A 21,961-nucleotide genomic window follows, 5' to 3' on the forward strand; every position below is an offset into this window, starting at 1 on the left:
GTCTCCCAGTCCAATGTGCAGTCCTCTGTGAATCCAAGAGCCATTGGTGAGGCTGAGTGGGGCCTGGGGAGAGCCTGGCCTGCCAACAGGGCCTCACATGGTGGCCAGGCTCACCTGAAGACCTGTTTGACATTCAGAGCCTCACTTTGCTGCTCAGAAACCTTGCTTATCAACAGGCTAGGAGGCTCAGGAGCAGACTCACTGAGCTCTAGGAGAGGAATGGATTCAGCCAACGTGCCAATTCATTCATTTCTAATGAATAACAAAACCCCTGTCAAACCAACCAGATACTTGGGTTTGCTGATGAGCACATTCACTGCCTGTGGCAATTTCACACAAGGGTATTCTGAAGTTCAGTGGGAAGTTTTCTTGAAGAGCATGGAAGCTGGGCTAGGAGAGCTGGTTGAATTGGTCTTCATGGTGGCGCCAACCTCTTTGTCAAGATACATCTGGTAACCCCGTTCAGGACACCCCGCCCCAGCGCAGCTCTTGGGAGTGCCTCCCCACACACGCACACATTGGACATCCCAAAGACAGCCTTGCTGGGCTAGCACATTCTTCCCACAGAGTGCACTGCAATGACTTAGAGAGTCACTTTCACAGTCAGCTCACACCCATCACATTACTGCAAGGATTAAATGAGACAACACATGAACATGCTTTGTAAGCAATACATCACCGGAGAAAACCTAAGGAGTGAGAACAGGTACTCAATAAATGTTTAATAAAGGGCCTCCACCCGCTTTCCTGGCCCCAGCCCCTTATGAAGGGGAATCTGATAGTTAAATCAAGTGAAAACCCATTCCCTAATAAACACACCAACATTTATTAAGACCTTACTATTGTTCTAAGTGCCACGTAAAATACAGAACAGAAGCAATTGAGGCACGTCCCCTCCTTCAAGGAATTTACATGTAATAAACTTGGGGCCATAAACTAACAGCTACAGGATGGTCATTAACAGCACAGAGGTGGGAGGCTGGTGGCTCAGGCCTGTAATCCTAGCACTTTGGGAGGCTGAGGCGGGTGGATCACCTGAGGTCGAGAGTTCAAGACCAGCCTGACCAACATGGAGAAACCCCATCTCTACTAAAAATACAAAATTAGCCGGGCACATGCCTGTAATCCCAGCTACTCGGGAGGCTGAGGCAGGAGAATTGCTTGAACCGGGAGGCAGAGGTTGCGGTGAGCCGAGATTGCACCATTGCACTCCAGCCTGGGCAACAAGAGCAAGACTCCGTCTCAAAAAAAAAAAAAAAAAAGCACAGAGGTGAATGTGCTAAGGGTGTGTGTAGTAAGACGCCCCAGTTCCATTGGAGCTGGTTGTCATGGGACTGCTTGTGTTGACGTGGTTAGACTGAAAACTGGCCGTTTTCAGTCCCCACTCTTGCGTCACTGGATTGGTCAGTCAAGGAAGAAGCCCCCCAGCTGTGGGGCTCTGCACGCCTGGGCCCAGGGGCAGAGTTACTGGAGCGGAGATTTGAGAGCCCAAGTTGTTCCTCATAAGCAATGTTAGCCTTGCTGTCCCAGCCCTTGCTGGAGATGCCCACGAGGGTCAGAATGGGCAGACAGGCTGGGCGTAGTGGTTCACATCTGTAATCCCAGCATTTAGGGAGCCAGAGGTGGAAGGATAGCTTAAGCCCAGGAGTTCAAAACCTGCCTGGTCAACATCGCAAGACCCCATTCTCCACAAAAAGGGGGGGAAAAAAAAGAACAGGCAGACAGATGCCAGGTAGGGGTGAGGGGTGGAGTTGGTCAACTCCCTCCCTCACCAGTCATGGTTGGGGGTGGAGTGAGCAGCACACAGCTGGCTCCTTGACCCTGGCCTCCTACCAGGCTCACCCATGCTGTCTCCCTGCCTAGCAGGGTTGACTTTCTTTAGATGCCTCTTAAAGGCTCTGGGAACACAGAACTGCAGTTCTCTCTTTCACAGCTAAGTGAGCTTGGTCCACCTCACAACTGAGTCCCATACCCAGGCCTTTTGGGGCAGTCTATCTGGATCCAAGGTTCCCCACATCTGCACTCATCTCAGAAAAAAAGAACCAGCTTGGAATTACATTAAATTATATGCATGGTGTCACACCATCCCCATCCCAAATTAACTTGCAGGGCAAAGGAGTAGATGCTGATCACCACTGAAGTCTCTGGCATTGTGCTAGAGCACTGGTTCTCCAAGTGTGGTCCAGGAACCCCTGGGGGCTCCCCAAATCTTTTCAGAAGGTACACACAGTCAGAAGTGGGGTTTGTTGTTGTTGTTGTTGGTGGTGGTGTTTTGAGGCAGGGTCTCGCTCTGTCACCCAGGCTGGAGAGCCACAGTGTGATCGTGGCTCACTGCAGCCATGATCAAGCAATTCTCTTGCCTCAGCCTCCCAAGAAGCTGGGATTACAGGCATCTGCCACCACACCCAGCTAATTTTTGTATGTTTAGTAGAGACGGGGGTTTCTCCATGTTGGTCATGCTCTTCTCGAACTCCCGACCTCAGGTGATCCACCTGCCTCGGCCTTCCAAAGTGCTGGGATTACATGTGTGAGCCACTGTGCCTGGCCTTAATTACTACTTTTAAAATGTCTGTTTTCATTTCTAATATGGTAAATATCAGTAGCTATCATTCATCCACATAAATGAAAGTTCTTTGGGTGTCCTCAATAATTTCTAAGAGTGTAAAGAGATCCTGAGATCAAAATGGTTGAGAACTGCTGCTTTCATGCGAAGGAATACAAGGTTGGGTGCGGCGACTCACGCCTGTAATCCCAGGACTTTGGGAGGCTGAGGTGAGTGGATCACTTGAGGCCAGGAGTTCAAGACCACCCTGGGCTGCATGGCAAAACCCCATCTCTACTAAAAAGGCAAAAATTAGCTGGGCACGGTGGTATGTGCCTGTAATTCCAGCTATTTGGGAGGCTGAGGTGGAAGGATCCATTGAACCTAGGAGATTGAAGCTGCAGTGAGTTGAGATCGCACCACTGTGCTCTAGCCTGGGTGACAGAGTAAGACTGTCTCCAAACAAAAAGAGAAGGAATACAGCAGGTAGGGAGTTGCCAGATAAAATAAAGGATGTCCAGTTACATTTGAATTTCTGATACACAATGAGTAATTTTTTAGTATAATATTACATAGGACATGCTTAACTAAAAAGTTATTCATTGTTTGTCTGAAATTCAAATTTAAATGGGTTTTCTGTGTTCTGTATTTTTACTTGCAAAATATGGCAACCCTAACAGCAGGAGAGATTTGGGTTAGACAACAAGATGAACTTGGATCAGATATTGGGATTCTGACCCAGGGAAGGATGGAGAATCCCCTATTCTGGACGGCTTTAAAAAAGGAGAATGTGGGCCAGGTGCAGTGGCTCACGCCTGTAATCCCAGCACTTTGGAAGGCCAAGGCAGGAGGATCACCTGAGGTCAGCAGTTCAAGACCAGCCTGACCAACATGGAGAAACCCCGTCTCTACTAAAAATACAAAATTAGGCAGGCGTGGTGGCGCATGCCTGTAATCCCAGTTACTTGGGAGGCTGAGGCAGGAGAATCACTTGAACCCAGCAGGTGGAGGTTGCGGTGAACCGAGATCGCACCATTATACTCCAGCCTGGGCAACAAGAGCAAAACTCCGTCAAAAAAAAAAAAAAAAAAAAAAAAAAAAAAAGAGGAGAATGTGGTGAGGTGTGGTGGCTCACGCCTGTAATCCCAGCACTTTGGGAGGCCAAGGCAGGCAGGTCACCTGAGGTCAGGAGTTCAAGACCAGCCTGGCCAACATGAAGAAACCCCACCTCTATTAAAAATATAAAAATTAGCCAGGTATCGTGGCACACACCTGTAATCCCAGCTACTTAGGAGGCTGAGACAGGAGAATCGCTTGAACCCAGGAGGCGGAGGTTGCAGTGAGCCGAGACTGTGCCATTGCACTCCAGCCTGGGTGACAGAGTGAGACTCCATCTCAGAAACAAACAAACAAACAAAAAACAAAACAAAACAAAAAAGAAAGGTGAGTGTGTCCGAGGACCTGAAGGGCAAGCCTCTAAATGCTTAGGGGTAGAGTTTATAGTCAGAAGGACCTTCCCACAGCTGTGCCAGAGACTCCCCCACCCTCAAGAAACCTCAGCAGCTGAGGATGAACAAAACCCACAGGAAGTGGTGGAAGTGAAACTTGGTGTCAGTGTTGTTGTTATTAAAAGGGGGAAGTGCCGCTGGGTGAGTGAAGGGTGGGTGGAGGCAGGGAACCGAATTTTCTAGAGGTAATGAGGTCATTCAGCAGCCCCTCCCTCCTGCTCTGCTAAAAATAGTTATGGTTGTGATAGGGGTGCGGGTTGTCTGAGGCTAGGGGAATGACTCTTGCTTGAGGTCTAGATGGGGCAGAGCAGAAGTGGTGCTGGGGTGGTCGGAGCTTCAAACCAGGTAGCAGGAAAACCTAAGAAGCATTTTTGGGTTTGGAAATAAACAAATAAGTAGCCTCAGAAGCAGCTTAGAGGAGAAGGGCCCTGCCCTCCAGCTAAGAGAACTAACCGTAAGAGGGAAGAGGGGCCCGTGACCATGGCAGTCCCTCTTTGGTCAGCATGGGAAGCTCTAAGAAGCTCTTTCCATTAAGAGAGACAGGGGTGCTCCAGAAACCAGGCTGGCAGGGAGGTTGCAGTGCGTTTTTGTCTTTAGCATTTATTGAGCACTTACTGTGTGCTTGGCATTGTGCCAGGCCCTGAGGCTCCTGAATTAAATACAATGTGGTTCCTGTGCTCCAGAGCTTGGAAGTCCAGGGGAAGAGATAGGCATAAAACTAACATAAATTCATGAACTCATTGTGATCAGAGGGAACAGTTGAAAGCCCGAGCAGCAGCCGACCTGTGAGCCTGAGCCCGCCCCTCAGCAACTCTCCCCAGCCCTGGCCCAGGCTGCAAATCAACAGAGGCCGGAGTCACCCAGCTGCCTGCAGAGCCATGCATCAAGCCAGGACCCTTTCTCTGCCCAGACGTCTTTGCCAACTGTTTAGAGCAAAGGGAAATAATCTGGTTTGGGGAAAGACATAAGAATGACAGTTTTCTTTTCAAAACCTTCACCCTCTCCCATTTCAGCCTGAGAAAAGCTGTTAGATTTTTCTTCAGAGGGTTTCTAAGGGCCACAATTGCCTTCCACCTAAGAGGGAACAGGGTGGGGAGGGGTGGCAATGGCTTTCTTCGACCGCAGAGGTTTTGGATTTAGCCTGAAGTCACAGAACAAGTGAAGCTGAAAGTTCACCCTTTTCTGGTATCTAGAGCTTATTGAACAAATGTCCATTGACCCCCTATTGCCAGGGGCAGGGGTGAAATATTGAGTTGAGTCCAGGGCTCCAGCCTACTAGAGGCACAGTCTTTAGAGGAGTCAGATAATGACCAGGCAGTGCCTAAGCAGGATCTGAATCCAGGGCCGTGAGGAGGGAGCAGGCCCCTTCGTCATCAGATGCTTCATGGAGGGAGCTGGGTCTTGCAGGCTGAATAATTTTCTGGGTCAAGTACGTGTTTAGGGAGCAAGAATTCCTTGGAAACTTAAAAACTAGTCTCCCATGGTCAAGTCTGGTGCCTGTATGTGAACATTATACACATGGAACATGGCTCTGTATCCTGACTCCTGTGCCCCGCTGCCACATTTTATACTCCTAGGTGTGTGCTCCTGGCCAGTGAGGTGTCTGCACTCTTGGGACAAGTGGTGGTCAGGGAGTCTTTGTCCCCCGGGTTCCTGGAGTTCAGGCTACAGGTCTGGTTTCTGCCATTGCCCTTCCTCTGGTTCCCTCCTTCTCACAAGCCACAGCCTGGCAACTGGCCCTCTCTCTGCCTTCGTGAGGAGGGAGGCTGCTCAAACCACAGCTCACCACAGAGGCCAAGCTGGGTGTGCCTCTGTGGAGCAGCGGCAGGAGCCGGCTGAACACAGCCAGGACCAGTTTCCCCAGGGGCCAAATGCAACCTGTTCTCCAATGCATCTTCCCCACTGCTGGGCAAACTGTGTTGGGCTTCTGTGAGACCCCATAAAGGTAAGAGAGTCTGGAGTGACTTTGCCCAGACTGACTGTGTGACCTTGAGCAAGTCACTGGACCTCTCTGGGCCTTGACCTCCTTTATTCAATTATAATCCAGACCCTAGCCGGGCGCGGTGGCTCAAGCCTGTAATCCCAGCACTTTGGGAGGCCGAGGCGGGCGGATCACGAGGTCAGGAGATAGAGACCATCCTGGCTAACACGGTGAAACCCCGTCTCTACTAAAAATACAAAAAACTAGCCAGGCGCGGTGGCGGGCGCCTGTAGTCCCAGCTACTCGGGAGGCTGAGGCAGGAGAATGGCGTAAACCCGGGAGGCGGAGCTTGCAGTGAGCTGAGATCCGGCCACTGCACTCCAGCCTGGGTGACAGAGCAAGACTCCGTCTCAAAAAAAAAAAAAAAAAAAAAAAAAAAAAAAAAAAAAAAAAAAATCCAGACCCTAGGGTTTATCCCAGCAATGTATGTGAACGTGCACTGTGAGTTGTCGAGCACAGCACTCATGTGAGAGGTTATTACTTTATTACTTTGAATTTGCCCTGAGCCCCACAGTTTGGGGAGGGAGGCTGCCTCAGAATTTATTTTTGGGTATCAGCTTCCAGATGGAGATTCCTAACTAGGGATGTGAGGATGGTCTGCAGGGAGTCCTGGTGTCATATACAGAATTTTTGAGTAGATGCATTTTTCTTGGAAGAAGATGCAGAGTTTCCATCAGACCCTCAAGAGTCTGATGAAAACCTCTTAAGAGCCACCCATGGGGGGCAGGCAGAGGGGCCTCAAATCCTTAGTGGCAGTATTCACGAACCAATGTGACCCGCTCAACAAGGACATGCCTATGTGGGTCTGAAAATACCAAGTGCAGGCCGGCAAGCTAACAGAGCTCATGAGAACCACAGTGCCAGAGCCTGTGAGGTGAATTTCATTACCACCCTCTGTGCTGGCCTGACCTTAGCTGGAGCACTGTGCTCTGTTCAAAACAACATGCTTTTTGCGGAGTTTTTTTTTTTTTTTTTTGGTTGGTTGGTTTCGTTTTTTTTGAGATGGAGTCTCACTCTGTCGTGTAGGCTAGAGTACAGTGGCGTGATCACAGCTCACTGCAGCCTTGATCTTCCAGGTTCAAGTGATCTTCCTACCTCAGCCTCCCAAGTAGGTGGCCCATGTCTTCATGCCTGGCTAATTTTTTTTTCTTTTTTCTTTTTCTTTTTTTTTTTTTTTAAGTAGAGATGAGGTCTTGTCTTCTTGCCCAGGCTGTTCTCAAACTCCTGGATCCAAGTGTTGCTCCTCCCTTAGCCTCCACTTTGAGATTACAGGCGTGAGCCACTGCACCTGGACAAAGATATCATGTTTTAAGAACTTGGGTAAATGGAAATGTTTCCAGAGGAAAAAGGCCAAGCTGTCAAAAGGTCTTATGCCCATGTCTTGGGAGAAATGACTGAAAGAACTAAGGGTATTTGGCTTGCAGCAAAGAATATAGGTTAGATGGGGATTGGAAGTGGGCAGTAACTTCTTGAAATGCCGCCTAGTGAATTCTACCGGGAGGCAGACAGAAACTTAGCAAAAGGAAATACTTTCCAGCGGGGAGCCCTGTCCCTCCTGGAGTGGAATAGGACTTCCCTCTGCCTCACATACTTGGCTCCGCAGGATGGAATACATTGCAGACAGGATCCAAGCTCTATCTAACAAGGGAACAAATAGATGACAATGGCCACTTCCCTAGGGTTTGGGAGACTGAGTGATGCCTTGTGGGTCAGGCAGGGGAGTACAGGCTGGACTTGGGCCCTTGCAGCCTCTGTCTCCGTCACAAAGGAGTCTGTTCTGTCTGCCTGGGTCTGCGCCGTCAAACTCCTCCCTTTCCACTTCACAACCCACTGATGTGGTGTTGCACAAGCAGCGGGGGGAGCCAGGTTGGGTGAAGAGAGAGGAAGCGGGCGGCCCTGGGAGGCTGGGCTGCAGCTCCCTTGGAGGACAAGCTAGGCTGTCGTGGGCCAGGCTGGAGGGGTGGGGAGGGGAAGATGGCTCACTGGTGAGTCACGGTGGCCATTGTCTGCTCCTGCTCCCTCTGGGGGAGGGTGACTGAAAGAGACAAGCCCTCTGGCCAGCTGGGCCTGTGAGGGCAGGTTTTCCACCCTTGTCCGCACAGCTCTGAAAGCAACTGGGGTTTGGCTCCCTTACCCTGATTGCCCATCATGCAACAAGGCAGGGCTGGTGGCTGGCATTGGATGGATGCTGAGAGGAGGGTGTCCAACCCCGCTCACACCTTGCTAAGGGGCTCAAGATGGTCAGTGGATCCTAAAAGCCCAGGCTTGGGGAGAAGCTGTCCTGCCCTGTCTGGCAGGGCAGAGGAAGCAGGCAGGCGTGCCCCTCTCTGGTGATCACACTGAACTGAGCGGCACACCCTCCCCACCGCACCCTTCCTAAGCCTCCTTCCAAACCTGCTCCCATCTAGCAGGCCTGTCCAGCACCCCACCCTCCCTCAGGGCCCCAGGGGGAGCCTGCAGAGAGCGAGGTCACTCTGGGTCGGTGCCTGGAGGCACCACCCTTGCCCCTCACCACAACCTGGTCTGGTCCGAGTGTCAGGGCCTCCATCCTGCCCCCTGTCAAGCCCAAGTTTGGGTCCCTGATAACTCCTAAGGCTGACGTCACAGAAGCACAGAATGACAGACTGTCAGGGTTATTGTACGTTTGGGGAAACTGAGGTTCACAGAGGTCAGACACATGCAGCAGGGGTGCCCAGTCTGCAGTGGGCAGGTGGAGGAGGGAAGACTCCCTGGCGGGGGACAGCTGTGCTTCCAGGCCCTGGCAGGCCTCCGAGCTGGGGACAGTCTGAGGTTTAGGGCCACCTTACAGTTCCCCTGCCGCTGCCTCCTTTGCTGCTTCATTCTCATTTGGGTGGAACAAAGGTGTTCCAGAGCTCAGGGGGTGAGGTGAAGTAAGGAGCTGCCTTGTGTGGGCGGCCGTGTGGCTTTGGAGTTGACAGACGTAGGTTAGAGCCCGCATTTCTCAACCTTCTGCCGGCGGGACCCTGAGAGGTGCCTAGATCTCATTTCCCATCTGTGAAATGACAGTAATAAGCATCTCACAATGCAAAATGCTTTGCATATATTGTCTCATGTATCTTTGAAGAGGAACAGAATATGCCACACCAAAATATGCCACTTCAGCATCAGGGTTACTCTCATTTGAAAAATGGCTGATGCAAAAGGCACACTCTGACCTCTTCCCTTTTCTCCTTGTCCCCAGGGGAAAGAAACGTTTTTGTCACCAGAGATGAGGAGTTGAGGCAGAGGCAAATGTGCACAAAAGGATAAAATACCTCTTACCTTCCTTAGCTTCCCTAATCATCCTTTTCCACAGTCGCCACTCTTTCTTTTTTTTTTTTTTTTTTTTTTTTGAGACAGAGTCCCGCTTTGTCGCCCAAGTTGGAGTGCAGTGGCGTGATCTCAGCTCACTGCAACTCCCACCTCCCAGGTTCGAGCGATTCTCCTGCCTCAGCCTCTTGAGTAGCTGGGATTACAGGCGCCCGCCACCATGCCTGGCTAATTTTTGTGTTTTTAGTAGAGATGGGGTTTCACTATGTTGGCCACGATGGTGTCGATCTCCTGACCTCATGGTCCACCCACCTTGGCCTCCCAAAGTGCTGGGATTACAGGCATGAGCCACTGCGCCAGGCCCACAGTTGCCACTCTTTCTGTGATCATCTTGGTTTTGCAACTTCTTTAGATCCCCCTCGTCTTTGGGGGAACCTCTGTGTACAGGTGAAACAAAATCTGAATGTGTTTCTCCTGAAAATATGTCTTACGTCAACTTAATTCTGAGGCCCCGCTGAAGACCCTTGGAGGACGGAGGTGAAGTTTTGCCTCCCCTGGAACTCTTGCAACAACACTGAGGTCAATATTATCCCCATTCTTCAGAAGAGAAAATTGAAACTTGGAGAGGTTAAACACATGTGCTGGATCCCATGAGGAGAAAGCTGTGGAGCTGGGTTGTGACTGGGACTGTGATTTGAGGGCCTTCCCTTTTTTTTTTTTTTTTTTCTTTTTTGAGACAGGGTTTTGCTCTGTTGCCCAGGCTGGAGTGCAGTAGCATGATCATGGCTCACTACAGCCTTGACCTCCTGGGGCTCAAGTGATCCTCCCACCTCAGCCTCCTGAATAACTGGAACTACAGGTATGCACCACTATACCTGGCTCATTTTTACATGTTTTGTAGAGGTGTTTCACCATGTTGCCCAGGCTGGTCTCAAACTCCTGGGCTCGAGCAATCTTCTGGCCTTGGCCTCCCAAAGTGCTGGAATTACAGGTGTGAGCCACTGCGCTCAGCCAAAGACCTATTGTTTTTTTGAAACCCAGTTTCACTCTGTCCCTCAGGCTGGAGTGCAGTGGCATGGCAACCTCTGCTTCCCAGGTTCAAGTGATTCTTCTGCCTCAGCCTCCCCAGTAGCTGGGATTACAGGTGCATGCCACTGTACCTGGCTGATTTTGTATTTTTAGTAGAGACGGGGTTGCCCAGGCTGGTCTCGAACTCCTGACCTCAGGTGATCCACCCGCCTTGGCCTCCCAAAGTGCTGGGATTACAGGCGTGAACCTGGCCTCTCGAGGCCCTACTCTTTTTTGAGACGGAGTCTCACTCTGTCGCCCAGGCTGGAGCGCAGTGGCTCCGCCTCCTGGGTTCACGCCATTCTCCCACCTCAGCCTCCAAGTAGCTGGGACTACAGGCGCCCGCCACCACGCCCGGCTAGTTTTTTTTGTATTTTTAGTAGAGACGGGGTTTCACCATGTTAGCCAGGATGGTCTCCATCTCCTGACCTCGTGATCCACCCACCTGGGCCTCCGAAAGTGCTGGGATTACAGGCTTGAGCCACCGCGCCCGGCCGAGGCCCTACTCTTGATGGCTCTTCTAGACTGCTGCTGGCTCAGGATGGATCTGAGACATGGAAGAGGTAAGTGAGATAAAAGGTCACAGTGCTCTTCCCAGAGCAGGGCAGTGGAGAGAGGGGCTTCTCAGGCAGAGGATGCTACTGATGTCCAAAGGAGAGGAGGCCGAGAGGGTTGCCCTGAGTCCAGGGACACAGTCCAGGGCTTTCAACTGTGCCTGGGGGAGCTTTGGGCTAGCGGTAGAGGAGGGACTGGAAGTCTTGAACAGCAGGTGGCCAAGAGTTCGTATAATGGAGGTTCTGTGGTTAAAGGGGCTCCTCAGTGCCCATGGGATGAGGGCTGAGGGCTCGGACTCAGGATGAGTACGTGCCAAGCTGCTGACAGTGCTTTCCTCTAGGGAGAGGGGCTGAGGGACGTTGTTACTCTCTATGCCTTCACAGTGTTTGCTTTTTTTTTTTTTTTTTTGAGACCAGGCCTTGCTCTGTCACCTAGGCTGGAGAGCAGTGGCATGATCACGGCTCACTGCACCCTCAACCTTCTGGGAGCAAGTAATCCTCTGCCTCAGTCTCCCAAGTAGCTGGGACTGCAGCCAAGGGTCACCACCCTTGGCTAATTTTTTTTTTTTTTAAGTTTTCTTTTGTAGAGACAAGGACTTGCTATGTTAGCCAGGCTGGTTTCGAACTCCTGGCCTCAAACAATCCTGCTGCTTCTGCTTCCCAAAGTGCTGAGATTACAGGCATGAGCCATGTTTGCATTTTGTTTGTTTGTTTTTTGTTTTTTGCTTGTTTGTTTTTACAATGATTGTGCCATATTTGAATTTTCTTTCTTTTCTTTTTTTTTTTTTTTTTTTTGAGACGGAGTCTCACTCTGTCACCTGGACTGGAGCGCAATGGCGTGATCTCAGCTCACTGCAACCTCTACCTCCTGGGTTCAAGCAATTCTCCTGCCTCAGCCTCGTGAGTAGCTGGGATCACAGGCATGCGCCACCACGCCTGGCTAATTTTTGTATTTTTAGGAGAGACAGAGTTTCACCGTGTTGGTCAGGCTGGTCTCAAATTCCTGACCTTGTGATCCGCCCACCTCGGCCTCCCAAAGTGCTGGGATAACAGGCGTGAGCCACCATGCCCAGCCTTTTTTTTTGAGACAGAGTTTTGCTTTTCTTGCCCAGGTTGGAGTACAATGGCGTGATCTTGGCTCGCTGCAACCTCTGCCTCCCGGATTCAAACGATTCTCCTGTCTCATCCTCACGAGGGACTGAGATTACAGGCATGCGCCACCATGCCTGGCTAATTATGTATTTTTAGTAGAGATGGGGTTTCTCTGTGTTGGTCAGGCTGGTCTTGAACTCCTGACCTCAGGTGATCCGCCCGCTTTGGTCTCCCACAGTGTTGAGATTACAGACATGAGCCCCGCATGCAGTCGAATTTCTTTTAAAGGAAGAATAAAGACCAGAAGGGCCTATGTCATGCTAATAGTGGGTGGCGGGGAACGACTTGGGATTTGAGTTTCCCAGTTGAATTTTCTGCAACAAACATGTATCAGTGAAACTAGAAAAATATTTTAAAATGAGATTACATATGTAAATTGTTCAGAGTAGCGGCGCTGTTGGAACAGAACACCTGCCATACTGGGAAGTTTTCTATCTGCACTGTCTGAGACTGGAGTCACTGAAGCCACTATGGCTGTGGGCTCTTGACATGTGGCTAGTGCAGCTCAGGAACTGGATTTTTAATTTATTTAATTTTGACGATGTTAAATTTAGGCCAGGCTGGGCGCAGTGGCTCAAGCCTGTAATCCCAGCACTTTGGGAGGCCGAGACGGGCGGATCACGAGGTCAGGAGATCGACCTGGCTAACACGGTGAAACCCTGTCTCCACTAAAAAATACAAAAAACTAGCCGGGCGAGGTGGCGGGCGCCTGTAGTCCCAGCTACTCGGGAGGCTGAGGCAGGAGAATGGCGTAAACCCGGGAGGCGGAGCTTGCAGTGAGCTGAGATCCGGCCACTGCACTCCAGCCTGGGCGACAGAGCGAGACTCCGTCTCAAAAAAAAAAAAAAAATTTAGGCCAGGCACAGTGGCTCATGCATATAATCCTAGTGCTTTGGGTGACTGAGGCAGGAGGATCACCTGAGTTCAGGAGTTCGAGACCAGCCTAGCCAACATGGTGAAACCCTGTTTCTACCAAAAAAAACCACCAAAAATTAGCTGGGCATGGTGGCGGGCACCTGTAGTCCCAGCTATTCAGGAGGGCGAGGCACAAGAGCTGCCTGAACCTGGGAGGTGGAGGCTGCAGTGAGCCAAGATTGTACCACTGCACTCCAACCTGGGTGACAGAGTGAGATCCTGTCTCAAAAAAACAAAACAAAACAAAAAAATTAAATAGCTCTGTCTTGAGAGCATCGAATAGGACAGCCTGTGAGGGTGACAGGGCGATGCTGGGTCTTAGGAGTGAGTTTCCTGCCTTATCACCATCTGAGCCCCACCTGATGGGTGCTTTCTCCCCTATCCTTTCTCTCCTCCCAGGCTTCAGAGCATCCTCTGTTCAGGGTCCCTCCTGCCTCAGGTTCCTTCTCCAACATGTACAGAGGACAGGGGTTCCTCGGTCAAACCCCTCCAGGTGTGTGTGTGTCATGGTGGGGGTATCTCCTGCAGGTGAGAGCCCAGGCTCAGCACCACCTTGCTGTGGGGATCTTGGGCAAGTCACCTCCCCTTTCTGGGCCTCAGTTTCTTCATCTGTATAATGAGGGTATTGGCCAGAGATTCCATAAGGGCCCCATGGCCCTTTGTCTTCTTCTTTTTTTTGTGTGTGTGGGGGGATGGAGTCTCGCTCTGTCGCCCAGGCTGGGATGCAGTGGCACAATCTCAGCTCACTGCAAGCTCCGCCTCCCGGGTTCACGCCATTCTCCTGCCTCAGCCTCCCGAGTAGCTGGGACTACAGGCCCCCGCCACCACGCCTGGCTAAGTTTTTGTATTTTTAGTAGAGACGGGGTTTCACCGTGTTAGCCAGGATGGTCTCGATCTCCTGACCTCGTGATCCGCCCGTCTCGGCCTCCCACAGTGCTGGGATTCCAGGCTGAGCCACCGCACCTGGCCTCATGACCCTTTGTCTTCTAATTGCTGAGATCACTGGTTGAGGTCTTTGGCCATGGTCAGGTGTACTGGGCACTGCTGGGCAAGGGACACTTAAATGAGGTAACAGAAAGGACTTTCTGCTTTGGGAGGCTGAGGTGGGAAGATTGCTTGAGCCCAGGAGTTCAAGACCAGCCTGGGCAATATAGTGAGACTTCATCTCTACAACGTAGTGAGACTTCATCTCTGCAATAAAAAAACAATTAGCCGGGTGCAGTGGTGGGTGTGGTCCCACCAGCTACTCAGGAGGCTGAGGTGGGAGGATGGCTTGAGCCCAGGAACTCAAGCTTGCAGTTAGCTGAGACCGTTCCACTGCACTGCAGTGAGACTTTATCTCAGAAAAAAAAAAAAAAAGGCTGGGTGCGGTGGCTCACGCCTGTAATCCCAGCACTTTGGGAGGCCGAGGTGGGCGGATCACAAGGTCAGGAGATCGAGACCATCCTGGCTAACACGGTGAAACCCTGTCTCTACTAAAAATACAAAAAATTAGCCGGATGTGGTGGCAGGCACCTGTAGTCCCAGCTACTCTGGAGGCTGAGGCAGGAGAATGGCGTGAACCCGGGAGGCGGAGCTTGCAGTGAGCCGAGATCATGCCACTACACTTTAGCCTGGGTGAAAGAGCGAGACTCCGCCTCAAAAAAAAAAAAAAGAACTTTCTGGCTGGAAGACTAACAAGGCGCTGGGATGGGTGAAGTGTGTGATGATGGGTGTGTCATGGGGCCAAGAGAGCTCTCTGCCTGTTGATCCAGCTTGCCTCTGGCAGTTCGTTGCTCTGTACTCTTCCTCAGATCCTGACTTTATTTTGACACTTACCAATCTCTGTTGTCACTGACCTATTTTTATCTCTGTCTTTCCCAATAGATTTCAAGATGTTCACAGAGAAAGAGTCTGCCGAGCTCACCTCTGGATACCCCAGCTCCTATGTGAAGCAAATGTTTCTTTTTTTATTTTTTGAGACAGTCTCACTGTGTTGCCCAGGCTGGAGTGCAGTGTCCCATTCTTGGCTCACTGCAGCCTCCACCTCCCAGGTTCAAGTGATTCTCCTACCTCAGCCTTCTGAGTAGCTGAGATTTCAGGTGCGGGCCACCACACCCAGTTAAATTTTGGTTTCGCCATGTTGGCCAGGCTGGTCGGGAACTCCTGACCTCAGGTGACCCATCCGCCTTGGCCTCCCAACCTGCTGGGATTACAGGTGTGAGCCATTACGCCTGGCCCAGATGTTTCTTTTTCTTTCTTTTTTTTGAGATGGAGTCTCACTCTGTCGCCCAGGCTGGAGTGCAGTGGTGCGACCTCGGCTCACTGCAACCTCAGCCTCCCAGATTCAAGTGATTCTCCTGCCTCAGTCCCCCATGTAACTGGGATTACAGGCCAGCACTGCCACGCCTGGCTAATTTTTGTATTTTTAGCAGAGATGGGGTTTCACCAGTTGGCCAGGCTGGTCTTGAACTCCTGACCTAGAGTGATCCAGCCACCTCAGCCTCTTAAAGTGCTGGGATTACAGGTGTGAGCCACCGTGCCTGGCCCCAGACAATGTTTCTACAGGTTTGAAGAACAGAAGCATGAACAGTTCCTTTGCAACCTCTCCCTGGCTTTTCCCTTTGGGGTTAGAGTTAAGCTCCATGGCTAAAGGACCCAGACTTGAGAAAAAATACAAAGTCAACAGAATTTGGAGACATTTTGTCTTGCTTTCTGCCTCTTTGAAAGTGACTTTTTCCCTCAACTTCTCAAACTTCAACCTTCCCTTTCTCCTGAAAAGCAGGAGAGTGTTCAGTGGGCTGTCCCCCACACCGGGGCACCTACATTTTTGTTGTTGTTTGTTTGTTTGTTTTGAGACAGAACCTCCCCTGTTGCCCAGGCTGGAGTGCAGTGGCACGATCTCGGCTCACTGCAACCTCTGCCTCCTGCGCTCTAGTGATCCACCACCTCTGCCTCCCAAGTACCTGGAACTACAATCACGCGCCACCCTGCTGTGCTAATCTTTTGTATTTTTTGTAGAGACAGGGTTTCACCATGTTGCCCAGGCTGGTCTCAAACTCCTGGGCTGAAGCAATCCACTCACCTTGGCCTCCCAAGGTGCTGGGATTACAGGCGTGAGCCACCACGCCCAGCCCATTTCTTTGGTTTTCTTTTTTTTTTTGAGACATGGTCTTGCTCTGTCACCCAGATTGGAGTGTGGTGTGGTGGCGCACAATCACAGCTCACTGCAGCCTCAACTTCTACCTCCCACCTCAGGCAAGCCTCCCACCTCAGACTCCTGAGTAGCTGCGACTACAGGTGTGAGCCACCATGCTCAGCTAACTTTTTAATTTTTTTGTAGAAACAGGTTCTCACTATGTAGCCCAGACTGGTCTCAAACTCCTGACCTCAAGTGATCTTCTTGCCTCGGCCTCCTGTGGTGGAACTACAGGCATGAGCCACTGCACCCAGCCACACCTGTATATTATATTAAGAAGTAATGCCTAACCTGAATGTGGCTTGTCACACTTCAGTTACAGGCAGGAGCATTGTCGTCCGACCTGGGTTCATCCTGGGTCTGCTGTTCACTAGCTGTGTGTCCATGAGTGAGTTCCCTTTATCCTTCTGAGCCTCAGCTTGCTCATCTGTAAAATGGAGTCCAGTGACACCTCCCTGGCCATTCTCCAGGTTGCTGTGAGGATACAGTGATTCAGTCCAGCACACAAGAAGCATCTGTGAGCCATAAGGGCCTGAACAGAAAAAGGGTTCATATTGCCATGACTTTGGGCCAGGGTGGGGCCTTCCCACACCCTCTAATCATACCAGAGTCGATGACAGTGGCTGTGCGTGGAAGCCACCTCCTTTTTAATCTTACAGCTGACAAGCAGAGAGGGTAGCCCTGGTATCGCTTTCATCTTTAGCCTCACCCCTGGGGGAGGGTGACAGAGAGGCCAGGTAAACCCAGTGGAGCCCAAATCTTGCTCCTCTCCTAACCTGGAGCTCCTCACTGGCCTGACCATCCAGTACTGAGGACCCCTCTGGTGGTCAGAACACAGGTCCCAGATCTGTCTTTCCTGTCTTTTTTTTTTTTTTTTTTTTTTTTGAGACAGTCTTGCTCTGTCGCCAGGCTGGAGTGCAGTGGTGCAATCTCAACTCACTGCAACCTGCACCTCCCAGGTTCAAGTGATTCTCCTGCCTCAGTCTCCACAGTAGCTGAGACTAAAGGCACACACCACCATGCCTAGCTCATTTTTGTATTTTTAGTAGAGATGGGGTTTCGCCATGTTGGCCAGGCTGGTCTTGAACTCCTGACCTCAGGTGGATCCGCCCTCCTCGGTCTCCCAACGTGCTGGGATTACAGGGTGAACCACTGCGCCCAGCCCCGGACCTGTCTTCACTCCCCACCACCCTGACTCCATAAGCCTCCCCTCTACCAAGCTGGGAGCCTGCCCTTGAGTCGGCTTTGCACACAGACACCGTTTTAGGTATTCCCACAGCCCCCAGGGCCTGGTCACTCATTAGCCATGTCAGTCTCTCCATCCTAAGTTCTTTATCTGTGTAGATATGGGGACACTAGGACCAGAGAGGTGATGTTACCAGCTCAGTGTCACACAGCACATCTGAGCATCAGTCCCCAAATCCCCAGAATGCCAGATGGCTCCAGCTCTTCCGCACGGGAATGCTTTTTCTTTCCCTTCTTTCTCAAAGCTTCCCTCTGGCTTCCCTTCTGATTTCAGTGGGTTGTTCCCACCCCAGGGGCACCTGCATTTTATTGTTTTGTTGTTGTTGTGTGTTTCCCTTCCCTTTGGCTTCCCCCGCCTGCTTTTTCTCTTTTTTAAGACAAAGTATTACTGTCGCCCAGGCTGGAGTACAGTGGTGCAATCTTGGCTCACTGCAACCTCTGCCTCCAGGGTTCAAGCAATTCTCCTGCCTCAGCGACCCGAGTAGCTGGGACTACAGGTGTGCGCCACCACGCCCCGCTAATTTTTGTATTTTTAGTAGAGACAGGGTTTCACTATGTTGGCCAGGCTGGTCTTGAACTCCTGACCTCGTGATCCACCTGCCTCGACCTTCCAAAGTGCTGGGATTACAGGCGCGAGCCACTGCACCCAGTCGCCTTTGGCTTTCAAGCATGGACAACCCCTTTGAGGCCCCCAGGCCCTAGAGTTCTGGGGTGGAGTCTCCTTCCTGCTCTGAAAGCCATCCTCATTCTTCTCACTGCCACAGACTGAGAAGCCCGTTCCTCAGGTATCTTGCCCTCTAGGTTATGGGCCAGGCAGTGCTGATGCCTGAAATCACTGCATAGCTACTCACACCATGGATACCCTCTCTCCCGCTCCAACCCCAGGACGTGACCAAAGCCATCCTGCTATAGAACACGGTCCCTTTTGCCTCTTATGCTTCCTCCAATGCTTGGAGAAACCTCCCCTAGCTCCCATCAGAAGGAAGCTCTACATCTTGAAACCTCCCCATCCCCACCAGGCCCTATGGCAGCATTGATCTCTACCTGCCTCTGTACTGACGGGGTGTGTGTGTGTGTGTGTGTGTGTGTGTGTGTGTGTGTGTGTGTGTCTGTCTGTCTGTCTGTCTGTCCCCACTAGCTCGTGAGCTCCATGACAGCAGAAACCACGTCTTGCTCCTCTGTCTCCACTGCCTGTCACAGAGCCGGAGTTCAAAACCAAGTTTCTTGAATTTAATTGAACCTAAAGCTGGGTGGTTTGGGGGTCACAAACCTGGACTCCATGGCTACCAAACCATGATAAGAGCTTCAAGACCAACAGAGGAGAAAATGAAGAAGAAGGAAGGGGACCCCTCCTTGGCCCCTTCCTCCTCAGCAGCCGGATTCCCATCTCTCAGGTCTTCCCACCCTTGGCCTGGCTGGGCCACACTTGGCTGAGAAGCTAAAGTGGAGGAGGCCGGTCAGAGAGACATCAGGTCTGTGTTGGTGACTTGTCTCTTGCATGAGTTCACTTAATGACCAATTTCATGGGAAATCCTCTCTTCTCCATCTCCACCCTCAGTATGGGTGACTGGGGCTGACCCAAACTAGAAAAAGGACAGAGGGACCCCAATTAAGTAATAGCCGGAGACAGCGCCAGGTAGGAGTGGATGGTCTCTTACCTAGGGTGCTATGGAGAGGACTCAGTCTTCCTACAGGAGAGCAAGGAACAGAACTCCAGACCAGCCAGAGAGACACTCAGATCTTTCTAAAGTGTTTACTTGAGACTTATCTTCAGAGAGCTGAGATTACAGTAAGTAAAACCAAAGTGGCCAGGCACACAGGCTCATGCGTGTAATCCCAGCACTTTGGGAGGCTGAGGCAGGTGGATCACCTGAGGTCAGGAGTTCGAGACCAGCCTGGACAACATGGTAAAATCCAGTCTCTACTAAAAATACAAAAATTAAGCTGGGCACAGTGGCTCGAGCCTGTAATCCCAGCACTTTGGGAGGCTGAGGTGGTCAGATCACCTGAGGTAGGGAGTTCGAGACCAGCCTGACCGACATGGAGAAACCCCATGGAGAAACTCTACTAAAAATACCAAATTAGCCGGGTGTGGTGGCTCATGCCTGTAATCCCAGCTACTTGGGAGGCTGAGGCAGGAGAATCACTTGAACCTGGGAGGCGGAGGTTGTGGTGAGCCGAGATCATTCCATTTCACTCCAGCCTGGGCAACAAGAGCAGAACTCCGTCTCAAAAAACAAAACAAACAACAACAAAAAAAACAAATTAGCTGGGTATGGTGGCACACACCTGTAGTCCCAGCTGCTCAGGAGGCTGAGGTAGAAGAGTCGCTTGAACCCAGGAGGTGGAGGTTGCAGTGAGCCGAGATTGTGCCATTGCCCTCCAGCCTGGGTGACAGAGCAAGACTTTGTCTCAAAAAAAAAAACAAAAAACAAAAAACAAGAATAATCAAAGCAAGGCAACAAGAGATGGATAAAAGACTACAAATAGGGTACAGTGTACACTGCTTGGGTGACGGGTGTACCAAAATCTCACAAATCACCACTAAAGAACTTACTCATGTAACCAAACACCACCTGTTCCCCAATAACCTATGGGAATAAAAATGATAAAAACGACTTAATGCCAGATACATGCTGAGAAAATTAAACTGAAATAATTTGTTTCACTTAAAAATAAAACAAAACAAAAGAACAAATTAAGGGCAACAAGAGAAGCTCAGGCTGAGGCTGGCAGGGAGCAGAGAATGGGCACCCAGACCTCTCAGAATCACCTCTGGTGCTTTTGTTATCAGAGCCAGCTTTGTGGATGGTTGCCTGGAGGCAGGCGCATGGCTGAGGTGGCACCGCTGGGCCTGAGATACTTCATCTGGACAGTCGGCCTTGGCGTATGGGGGGACCAAGGCGGGAGTACTCTCCTGGGAGGCCCCGTGTCTGGGAGGCAGCACTGCTGTCACCACCCCGACTGCTCTTCTGGCTGCCTGGGTGGCTCAGGACCTGCCAGCAGGCCCGAATGTGCTGCGACAAGTCTCAGCCTCCCCTCCTTCCCCACATGCCTCCCTGTGGCCTAGCGGGGACTAAGCTTCCCCCTTCCATCTGCATCTGGAGGTTGGCTACAAGCTGTCAGGCCCGTGGGCCACTGCTGGCTGCTTCCCCAAGCCCTCCCCAGCCCTGTCCCCGGGCAGATCAGAGCCCTCCCTGGGGCCCCAGATGACTGGCAGCATTCTAACAGGTCATTCCCCTAGGGTGAGATCCTGGGGTACCGTGGGGCAGGCACTCATACTTGACACCTACGAGCCTCACTGGTGTCCTAACAGTTGGGCAGCACGGATATGATTATCCCCATGTTTCAGTTGGAGAAACTGAGAGCCACAACCTCCACAGTCTCAACTCAAAAGCAGGCCTCTTGATTCCTGCTCTCCTTCCTAGACCCCACACCCAAGACCACGGGCTGGAGGCGGGAGGGAACCACAGACTGATACACTTGTGGAGTTGGGGTGGAGGCAGCCATCTTGGGTTGAAATAGGCCGAATCCAGTCCTCTCTCAAGCTGGGGCTTGGCCTCTTGGGACTGGACTAGCTTTGTCTACCAGACCGAGGGAGGGGAGAGGTTGCTGGGAATAAGCAGGTTCTGGGTTCCCAGGGAAGAGGAACCCTGAGGACCTCTATTAGGCCTTCCAGTGTCAGAGGCTGAGGCTCACTTAGCCACCCTTGGTCTTGTATGTTCCTGTGGAGTCGGCTTTAGACTTCTCTGAACAGTTCTCCTGCACCTTAACATCTCACAGGGTCAGGAATGAGGAACAGTAATAAATCTCGGGTTAATCCATTATGTTCTAGGCCTTGTGCTTAAGTCTTGATCTGCAGAATGTCAAGTCTCCTGCACTCAAGCCTGTGAACCAGTTTCATGTCACCTCCATTCCTCCTGGAAGATGAGGATATTGGGCTGAGAACAGCTAGAACCCTGTCCAAGGTGACTAGCAGCAGTAGGGTTTGAGCCTAGGTCTGCTAGCTCCTTAATATTGGGATCCAGACTTGACTTAAGGGCCCTGGCTTTGAAGGGGAAATTGAGCCTGCCACGAAGATCCCTCCAGGTGCCCTGGCTACAGCTCCCTTCCTCTCCCACCCTGTGGCCCCAAGTCTTTCCTCCTCCCTTCCCTCCCTCCATAGCTCAGAACCATTCCAGAGTAACCTGGGCTGGCAAGGGTTAAGTCACCTCCTGCTGGCCTGTGCTGTCTGCCTGCTTTGCTGTTTGCCAGGGCTGCACCTGTTGTAGCCCTACAGTTTTGATGAGGTTGGCAGGGAGTGCCAGCTCGTACGGGCATGGTAAACATGCCACCTGCCTGCTCAGTGCTGCCAGAGCAGTAATGTGCCAATTCCAGCACGAATTCTTAGCTACTCCCTCCCTAGTGGACCCAGGCTGAGGGGGGCATACCAGCCTGGCTGAGACCTCCAGACCCTCAGGTGAGGGGCTGGGGCCTGCATGACAGATGCTCTGGAAAGGACCTGCCTGTTGGCCCTGCATTCTGAAGGAGAATGGTCCCCAACAGAGG

At 51.4% G+C, this 21,961-nt stretch overlaps 1 long non-coding RNA gene across 1 annotated transcript; it reads left to right on the plus strand.

Annotated features, from left to right (window-relative positions):
• The first annotated feature begins 10,813 nt into the window (after nt 1–10,813).
• LOC126939614 (uncharacterized) lies at nt 10,814–15,627 on the plus strand. The gene is made up of 3 exons (XR_007720430.1): nt 10,814–10,932; nt 13,390–13,483; nt 14,857–15,627. It is a non-coding gene; the product is annotated as an uncharacterized LOC126939614 (long non-coding RNA).
• The last annotated feature ends 6,334 nt before the right edge of the window (nt 15,628–21,961 follow it).

Source organism: Macaca thibetana, chromosome 1, assembly GCF_024542745.1.
Source record: "Macaca thibetana thibetana isolate TM-01 chromosome 1, ASM2454274v1, whole genome shotgun sequence".
Classification (NCBI taxonomy): Eukaryota; Metazoa; Chordata; class Mammalia; order Primates; family Cercopithecidae; genus Macaca; species Macaca thibetana.